Source organism: Merops nubicus, unplaced genomic scaffold (genome assembly GCF_000691845.1).
Source record: "Merops nubicus isolate BGI_N331 unplaced genomic scaffold, ASM69184v1 scaffold33918, whole genome shotgun sequence".
Taxonomy (NCBI): domain Eukaryota; kingdom Metazoa; phylum Chordata; class Aves; order Coraciiformes; family Meropidae; genus Merops; species Merops nubicus.
Window position 1 is genome coordinate 31,474 of NW_008625708.1, and position 10,491 is coordinate 41,964.

Sequence of the window (10,491 nt, forward strand, 5' to 3'; positions counted from 1 at the left end):
AGCCAGCTCCTTGAGTTTGAGATGGGAGAGTGCTGGGGACATGGTCCTCCCATCAAAACTGTCCTGGAGAGATCAACCATTGATGATTTAAATCTTCACTACTTTATCTCTTTGTTTGCTGCTTGGAATGCTATTGATACCTTCTTTGTCTTTGTAATTGTTTTAATTAGCCACTCAGCATGGGCCCCTGACAGTGCTTGTGATAGAGTATTATGGACAACGCAGCAGGACAGTGAGCCTGTTAACATGAAACACAGACGTTCTGGCAAGCTTAATTTCTGTTATTTGTGTCATTATTTTCCCCTCTCTTCTTTCTTTGTGTGTGTGTGCGTTATTACTTGGGAGAATGAAAATAAATTCCCACGTCTTTTGCCTTTTAAAGGGGAAAAGAAGCATGAAAACACTATCACAAAGGTTTCTCGGGGATTGTACAATTAAAGCTGGTATTACCACATATCATTTCTGGAGTCAGACAAAGTATTAAACATTGGCCATATTGATTAGTCCTTTCATGCATCATGTCTTTAGCAATTAAGCTGATATTTATGTCAGTTACTGTACACTCGACTTTGCAAATGTCTTCTTAATTTTTTTTTTTTTTTTTTTTTTTTGGCTCTGTACTGTTATTTGTTCTTATTGGCCATATCCTTCTTTTGTAAATGGAAATCTGGATGTTAAATTATGATGCAGATCTGCAACTCATTAACAACCAGCTTTGATACTGTTGCCATTTGAAGACAATTCTGTATTTAACTTGTGGGAACTTTTGGCAGTTCCAAGTTTTTCCCCTTTTTTCTAAGGAAAAAAAGCAAAACCCAAAAAGTTTGGTTTTAGAGATAATTAATAATGTCAAAACATCAAATCCTTTCATAGTATAGGGTTTAAAAAAAATAATTTGTGCTTGAGATAGAGGAATGTGAATAGGGAGAGAGGTGCTTCATGAAAGCACAAGTTTCCTTTGAATTTGGTTTGTTCAAATTAGCCCAAGGTCAGTCCCTGCCAATTATTGTCCCACTTCAGCAGTTTTCTGGACATTAAAAAAAGCATCTATTTTATTAGCTAGGAGTCCAGTTTTGCTTCTTAAAGCAAGTTGTTGGTTTTGTTTTTGGGGTTTTTTTTCTTCCATTGTGTTGAATTCCTAGATTGCTAGCCTATTAGTTTCATTTTATTTGCCTACTTGAAATAGATCTCTGAAAAAGTATTAGTCTGTGACTTGATAAACCAGATTGTCAAAGCTGGGAATGATTTCAGAGTTGAATGCAAATCCTAAATGCCTGGGAATTCCTATGTTGTGTTAACCTGAAGGCGCTGATTATTTTCAGTGTTGCAAACTCTGGCACTTTTTCACATCCCTCAATCAAAAGGAATAAAGGTGTGTATTGGGAAGGAGGCTTGCTTCTTAAGGAAGATTTTAATCATTACGTTTGAAGAGGAGCTTAAATACAACCTGTGGTGTCCACTGCAAGCCAAAGGGAGAACTTTTGGGGGTAAAGAGGAGAGGGCAGGAGGCTTCGATGCTGCGTGGTTGTGCTGGGCTGGTGGTGAGCTCATGATCATGGGCAGGTGGTCAAGCACCATGAGAGGTGAATCACTGTACCATGGACTGAAATCTTAAAACCAAAGGGCATCACCCCCGGTGCAGGGGTGGCTGCACAGGAAGCATGTCTGCTCCTTTCACAGTTTGCAGCTCAGCAGTTGAAAGTAACATAGATAGAAAAAGGTGAGATTTTAATACAGCAGCAATGACTCTGAGCACTGGAGGCCTCTGAGTCCTGGCTGGCTGGGGTCCAGCAGGAGCCTGTTCAGCTTCTGTGGGGACAGTAAAGCAAAGGTGTATTAGATGTGACTCTATAATTCATCACACTAGAAAAATGAGTTAATTTAAATTGGAAGGATGAGAAATCCCTATTGCCATTAAAACAGTGAAAGAAGGCTCTTTATTAAAACAAGCAGACAAATAGTGTAGCCTTATGTAGAGTGCGAGGGACATGGGTTCCTGCAGGGAAGGAAGCAGGAAGACATTCACTGGTCACATTCCACCCATATTCAGGATAGTCCAAAATGCAGAAATACTAAGTTTCCTTCACTGGCAGATGTGAGGGGAAGGAGGCAACTATAGCTTTTCCTCAGCATAGTTCACTTGCATTAGTGGTGTTGAGGTGTGGCAGAAATTAAATTGTCTTGAGATTTGTTAATGTATTTAATATTTAAAAGGTACAAGTCATGAGCCATAATATCTTGACCAATGACTCCTTGTCTGACCTTGGCCAGCTTGCACAGCCCACCCTGTGCTTCAGCATTCTACCCCTGTGAAATAGGTGCAGCTCCTTTTGCTTTTCTAGAAGGTCATAGGGCTAAAAAGCCACTAAAATGGCAAAGGACTTAGTGACTGCTTTAAATAAAGCTTTTGGGACTGAATGGAAAGGAACTGATAGTATCTCTGATGCCAGTGCTTATCCATCCTTTACAGAAAATTTAATAATCATATTTATGTCTATTTGTCTTCTCCAGATAGAAAGCTCTGAGTAGCTAGCTCTGAGTAGTACTCAGTGAATAACTGTAGCCATATATAAGTATCAGTTTTGCAAATGTGGTATTTTAGTGGTTTAATAAAAAATAATTAATCTAAACATTCCAAATGTCATTGTGCCATGAAATCATGCATTTACAAACTTTCATTTTGATATATCTGAAGTCTATTCTGATTACTTTGAATTTGGATGTGCATTTACTTACAAGCAGTAGTGGTGGCACTGCTGATTAGGCAATTAGGTTTGGATTTACTGATTTCCATATGTATCAATGGGAAATGCATGTACAAATTAAAAATGCAATTTGGTGTTTGGTGCTTATTACATCCCAAATACTGTCCCTACTCTTTTTTATAAACCTGACATTGTATCTACTGCAATTTATGTGATACCGTAATGGCTGTGGGCAGCATGAATTCAGTGGCATGACAAGAACTAGGTCATTGCTTTAATTACCTTGGACTCAAAATTATTTATCTAGAACCCACTGCAGTCAGTGGTGCCTCTTTCACCAATGGCACTGTTTTTCTTGTTGGCACCTGATGGGTGCTGATGCTGCTCAGGACACTTCTGCCCATGAATGAATGCTGCAAGGGCAATGACAGCTTCATCAGCTCCTGCCTTCTTTTCCTCCACTGTCCTTTGCTGTCTATGCAACCAACATTACCAATACAGGCTGGGAGAGGACACATTAGAGAGCTGTCCCTTGTAAAAAGACTTGGGGGTACTAGTCAATGAGATATGGATATGAGCCACCAATGTGCAGCAGCAGCCCAGAGGCCAGTCGAATCCTGGGCTGCATCCAGAGCAGCGTGGCCAGCAGATGGAGAGAGGTGATCCTGCCCCTCTGCTCTGCCCTGGGGAGACCTCACCTGGAGTCCGTGTCCAGCTCTGAGCCCCCAGCACAAGAAGGACGTGGAGCTGTTGGAATATGTTCAGCAGAGAGCCACAAAAATGCTGCAAGGGCTGGAGCAGCTCTGCTGTGAGGACAGGCTGAGGGAGTTGGGGCTGTTCAATCTGGAGAAGAGGAGGCTCCAGGGGGACCTTACAGTGACCTTCCAGTGCCTGAGAGGGGCCTACAGGAAAGCAGGGGAGGGACTGTTCACAAGGGTTTGGAGTGACAGGACGAGGGGTAATGGCTTTAAGCTAGAAAAGGGGAGATTTAGGTTAGATGTTAGGAAAAAGTTCTTCAATATGAGGGTGATAGACCACTAGAATAGGTTGCCCAGACAGGTGGTGGAGGCCCCACCCCTGGGGACATTCAAGATCAGGCTAGACGAGCCTTTGAGTAGCTTGATCTTGCTAGAGATGTCCCTGCTTATTGCAGGGGGGTTGGACTAGATGACCTTTGGAGGTCCCTTCCAGCCCAGACATCCTATTATTCTATGATCTTGTTCCTCTGTGCTGGCCTTTCTAGTAGACCAATACAGTTGTCAGGCTGCTTTTCTTTTTTTCCAGCTTAAACCAGTGTCCTGATAGGGTTCATAGTGCAGCTAAATGGGAGGGGTGGAAAGTTCCAGGGCTGGGTCCAACTTGAGTGACAGCTGGGGTGGCAATGCTGTAAGCAGCTCTTCCTTGCAGAGCACTTTGTGCTATGGAACCACAGTTTAAGGTGAGCGTCCTTCTCAGGATGAATGTTGGATGCCCTGCAAAGCCAATGGGAAGAGATGGGTACCCTCAGGGAAAGCAGTTGAGCACCTGAATTAGATGCCTTCCTTGTAAAAGCATAAGCAAAACCAGAACAGTCTAAATTGAGGAAGAATCCTTTGCACTCAGAAAGCTTGTGGAAAAGGCAGAATTCCTCCAGCTTGAAGAAAGTTTGACATGTCATTAAGAGATAAATATACTTTTTGTGATTATGATAGAGCCATTGGCCTGGAGTAGGCTTTCTGTTCAGATCAACAAACTTTGTTCCCTTGTTATTTATTAGATGATGAAGGCTCCTCTGAAGCAACAGTAGAGGGCTTTTTGTGTTCCTGAGCCTGACTCACAATTCATAAATAATAACTGTTTACAAATCAACCATGAGCAAAACTCTCCTGGGTGAGACGGTGTCTAAACAGAGACAGTTCTTACTCAGTGTTTGGTAGACAACAAAGGCCCATCCCACTGCCACTGGAAATTAGTGGCCATCTTCAAAGGTTGCTGGATTAGCTATCTGATTTGACCACTTTGGACAAAGAATTTTATTTTCATGTTGGAAAACTTGCATGGGAAATTTTTATAAGTTATCTGTAAGCTCCAGACACTGGCACAGAATACCATAGCCTGAATCATGTGGGCTTCTCCTCTCCCAGGGGAACTTGCATGTTGTAGGGCTTAAAAAGAAAAAAAAACGTATCTTCTGCATCGTGGCTTGACATTCTTGCTGACAAAGGCTACTAGAACATATTTAATCTTAAATCCAGGTTTCATACTGGTTAATGTTTAGTCCTGTTATCAATGACCCCACTGCACAGGCTGCTCGTGGCCAGCTCCAGACTGGGGATGTGGAGATGCCCTTCATGGGGTGTGTGCATGGAGAGATACTCTCAGATGTGGGCATGGAGGGGTGTGCACCACTTGGAGAACATACCCCGTCTTGGAAAAACCAACAGTTTAAATCTGTCCTGATGGAGATGCCGTGATGAAGAGAGGGTTTCTTATGCCTTGAGCAGTGGGGAAGGTCATTGTAAACCTGCCAGGGAGGATGGACTCATGCCTGAAATGTGAGAAATATATGACACAGCTAAAACTGTTCATTTCTTACACAAGAATTCTTGTAGTAATGCATTTACCAAAGGCAGCTCAAGTGTAAACAACTAATTGTAAAGGTCGAGTGATTATTTTCTAGGTTTCATTTTGAACTAGATGGTGAAATGTTTACATCTCCTATAGTTATGATTGATGTGGTGAGCAAACAAGAAAAAATCTTTTACTGGGTCAACAGGTTACTTAGAAATGTGTGGAAAGGTTAATCCCAAAGCTTCTGTCCTTCTTAAGTGACCATTGTTATTTATGTATTCATAACCCTGGAAAAATCATAAAGACCTTGCCCCCAACACCAGGAAGTTATACTCATGCATTTACCTGTTACAAATGTCTAACTAAAGTAATCCACAATTTTTATGACCTTCCACTGCACTTTCAAATGAGTTTGTTTTTTTTCTTTGTGAGAGCTTGGTGAGGTATTACTTTCTGCTCAGGTGTAACTGAAATCCTGGGTCATCCATTCAAGAATGTTGTTGTCTGCAAGATATTAATTGCTTCTCAAACCTTAGAACTACTCCAACTTCCAAAGGTTAATGGAGCAGATAGATTTAGGACATGTTCCTAACCACACAGGTTATCCTCCCTTACCAGAAATATGACACTAGCTGGAGATGGGTCATTCATTTTTATTGTTTAAAATGTAATGAAGCATGGCATTTATAATCTGCAGGCTGGGAACATCTTCCTTGTAAAAAAAGAGACCATGATATACACTGCTTTTATGGGTATTGGCTTAGCCATCTTTTTTCTCATTCTCTGGAAACTAGTCGCAGAGGCACGTGTTATAGTTAAAGCATCTGGTTACCCTTAAGGGCAAACCTGGTGTGCCCCACTGGGACACTAGTACTCATGGCCTGCCCTTCTAGGGTTAGGTGGTTTGCAAACCCTCTGAGAGCTGCAGAAGCTAGACTGATTTGAGGAGCTCAAAAAGATTCATGAGAGTCCCCTCATCTCTCCCACGCACACTGTGGGCTCTGGATTAAAAAATATTTGCACAGGTTGTGTGTGAGCAGTGTGTGTGGACACGTGGCTACCCATAGCACAGCTAACCTCCACCCTCTCTTCTTTGTCTTGCACAACTGGATACAGTGGTTTGGTTTGCCAGGTTTTCCAACACACTAGGTACTGAAAATATGCTCAAGGAGGTCTAAATCTGTTTTGTGTTAGTTAACAACCGTGTCTTTTTACTCCAGTTAAGGTTTTGACTGAAAAATACTGCCAATGTTCTGTGCAAAAGAACAGAAATACTTCTTCAGGCTTTCTGGTGTATGTCAGTGAAGTTAGATTTTAATAGGTTGAAATCGTGATATAAAGTCATAGTTGTTATAGCAGGCTGTATTAAAAACAGTTATGAAAGATATTTTCAGAATGATAAGGAAAACAAAAGAGAACTTTGATCTTGGTCTGTGAGAGATCCATGCAAGCATTAAGCTTCAGTTGTCATCCCAAGGAAATCAGTCAAATTCTGTGCAAAGGCAGATGTTCATCCAGACTTTTCTTCTTTCATTTAAAGATGAAAGCTTCAATAAGAATCACTCTTCCTCAAATATGTCAGTGATTTTTTTGTTTGGGTGGGGAGCTAATGACAAACTTTATGCTTTAAGTTTTGATCGTGTGGAAGAGTCAGTTCAGCATTTCTGGCTGCAGTGTCATTGTACTCCAGGCTGCTTTACATTAGTACCAGGTTCTAACTATCTTGAGATAATGGCAAGAGTTTTTCATATATTAGTCGGTAGATCTCAATAATATTCAGTGGAGTCTTACTTTGTACCTTTAATTTTAAAATAAGTTTTGCATGTGTTTAATTTCTTTACATTTCTGAATTCTGATTGTATTCACCTTATCTTCTCAAAAATAGGAGGCTCCTACTTCTTTCCTCCAGGTGCTCAGCAGTGCTTTTAGGGATCACACCAATAGTTCAACAGTTTGTCAGTCAAATATGCATGCACATTGCCTACCAGTTCAATAATAAATTGTATTGGCTGGGTACTGCAATGTCTGGAATTAAATTTTGTAGCAGTTTACTTTCAGCACTGTTGCTAAGCATCATAAAAGACTCACGATCACTTTAAGACTCCATCTCTGTGGTAATAAGTGTAGCACTTAAGGAAGCTCCAAAGGAAGTGGGATTAGCACAGCAATTTCAATATAGATTTAGCAGAAGAGCCTGTAGACTTTTTGTTGGGGGTTATCTGTCACATCCTCCACGACGCCCTAGCCAAGGACACTCCTAATGGGAAGAGCACAGCAATCTCAGCTACCCACAGGGAGGGATAGCAAATTATGTCATGCTCCTTATGGTCTCTTGCTGTGAAAATTTAACTTTGTAGATTACAGAGTTGAGTACCACATGTCAATTTCCCCCTTCATATTTTGCAATCTTCATCACAGAGTGATATTCAGGACAAAATTATCTTAATACTTAAGGCAAAACATAAGTGGGAGGTCAGTAGACAAAGAGATCAAGAGCACCCAAAAGGTCAGCACGTCTTACTGTGGAACTGTGAAGAAGCTAGATGAAAGAGGTAGGCATGCTGAAGAGCAAGATGTTTGCTGGTTCCCAGTACAGTATGGACTGCCTCTGCAGCTGCTTAAAGTGCAGTCCCATCAGGCTAGTAAAGGGCCATATACATCACAAGAAGAGAACAGTTGTTTAACAGAATTTCTTCACTACTGCATTTGGATTAATTGAATCCTGTGTGAGGCCTTATCAGGAAGAGCTGTCAGCAAAGAATTCCAAAAATCCAATCAGGAGGTCACAAGAGCAAGAATAAGTATCTACAAATCAGATTGAGAGCCAAACCTGAAGCCAAGCAATATTCCAGAGATGACAGAATAGATGATTTCACCACATTGCTGATATAATTAATGGAGATTGATGAATTAATCACAACACCAATGTTTTGTTTGTTGTGCTGGAAAGGTGATAATCTAAAATCCTTATTAAAAAGGCAACAGAACAAAACAAGAAGTGTCAGTTGGGTGATAATAGCAGCAAAACAATCATACCTGTCATGTTAGAGTCTGTGTGATATTATGAATATAATGTATTTTTAAGCACGTGTCTAATGTTAACCACCAAAGTAGAAAGCCAGCTGATAATTGAGTGACAGAGGTTGTTTAAAAAAAAAAAAAAAAAGGAAATCATTGGTCATGGGACTGTGTATCAAACAGTCACCTAAAAACGCCTCCTCTGCAGTGTAGATATTCAGGAATATCATCTGTATCAAACTGGTTCTTGGGAATAAATATTTCAAGTGGATGACTCAAACTTTAGTCACTTCTTATGTCTTTCCCATTGTATTTATCAGAAAAAGTCCCTTAACCTGAGCAGTCTTATACAGCTATCTATAACTGAAGGCAATACAGTGAATCCAACTTTCATCCTGGTTTCACTTGTCAGTCTATTGCTTTAACTTTTTTATCATGTTGTGGGTTTGGTTTTTTTTCTTGTAGGAAAGGATAATCTGAAAAAGAGAAATTCAATGTGTGCTCACTATGGGGTCTTGACTAGGAAAAGCTTTGTAAAAGTCTCTATAATTTTTATTGCACATCTTGGCCCAGTGGAAAGGCAGTATTTGACCAGGACAGACCTGGGGACTTCTGACTCTCCAAAGGGAAGGACTTTCTGAGCTCTTTCATTCAGGGTAACTTTAGGTGCATGAATTAGTAATTAGGATGATCTGTGTAATCCATGATCCATGCTGGGAATAGGTCTTCGTCCACTCTTGCTGAAGAAGTATAATGCACCCTTCTTCAATTTTCTGAGTAGTGATGCAGAGACAGCCTATCTACATATCTTTATATTCTTTGTTTTATTTATTTTTCAGTGTGACAAGACACTAAAATCTGTTATGCCAATAAAACAAAATGAACTAAAGATTAGAACAAGTGACATGTTAAGTTCAACTTCCCTTGCACGGGACTGACTGAGAGTAAGTTCGTGATTTAACCCAGTGTGACTGAGAGTAGTTTTGGTCTATTGGTGACTGCATAAAGGCTTTCCTGATCCAAGAGAAGCCTCTGTATTGTAAAACCTTGTATTTCTAACCTTTAACATCTTACCAAGAGTACTGTCCATTGTTCTTCCCTAATCTTTAAGCCTTGCTTAGTGCTACCTTCATACTTAATCATTCTCCTGCTTTGCAAAGCATTTGGGGATCATTCCGATGATAAATTTCAGCTTCATCAGCTACTGACCCACATATGCTCCACAGCCAGACTGCAACTGCTTGTCCCTACAGGTCCTGAGGTAACCTTATAATTAAAGAGCAGCTGCTAGCATATATAGGCTCCATGGACTCTGCCATCAAAGGGCAACTGATGTCCCACATTAACTGAATGGATCTCTAAGGAATTTGTGATAGAAACCAACTTTCCTCCTCAAGCCGGAGTACAGCACGTCTGCCTTGCCACAGCCAGATGCTGCACTTGTCCTAACGATTGTATCTCATCCAAGGACCACAGTCATGCCTATAGATATGGCAGGTGAGGTCTTGACAGTGCATTGGGACCTCCATCCATCTTGCTAGGTTTCACCATGAGTACCAGAGATCTTCAATGCATGTCAAGCAATAAAGTGTGTGGTTAATTACACTTGCTTACCCATCTGATGATTAAAGGTACATGACAGTCAGATTTAAAATGTCCTTTTATATGTCAAGAAAAATGGCTAAAAGAAAATAATCTTGTGTTTGGTGTATGATTAACCTGTGGAATTTACTGCAGAAGGATATTACTGAGGCAAATATTTTAGTAGGATTTAGAGATTAGACACATGAATAAGAAGAGCATTTACTAGTTACCTTCTCTAGATATAGGAAAGGTGATTTCTTCCCAGTGCAATTCAATACATTAGGTCAACAAATGATCACTAGCATAAGGACAAGCAACATCTTCTCCAGTCCGTGACTTCCAGCAGGTCTCCAAGATAAGGTTCTTCATTCCTGGATCTGGATAAAGTATCAACATGCTTGTCGACCAGGGCAAAATACTGTACTGAGTACACAACTGGTCTCTTCTGTTGAGGGATTATTTTGTCCCTGCACGTCAAGTCAAGACTATTTCACACCCTCAGCAGTTTGGGGGTTTTGCCCTCCCATCTTTTTTATTCCTTTCTTAATTTTAGAAAACCTGACAGTGTGGCCAATGCCCTTGACTACAATCATTACAACTAATGGATAAGCCTATTTATTATAATGTCTGTTAA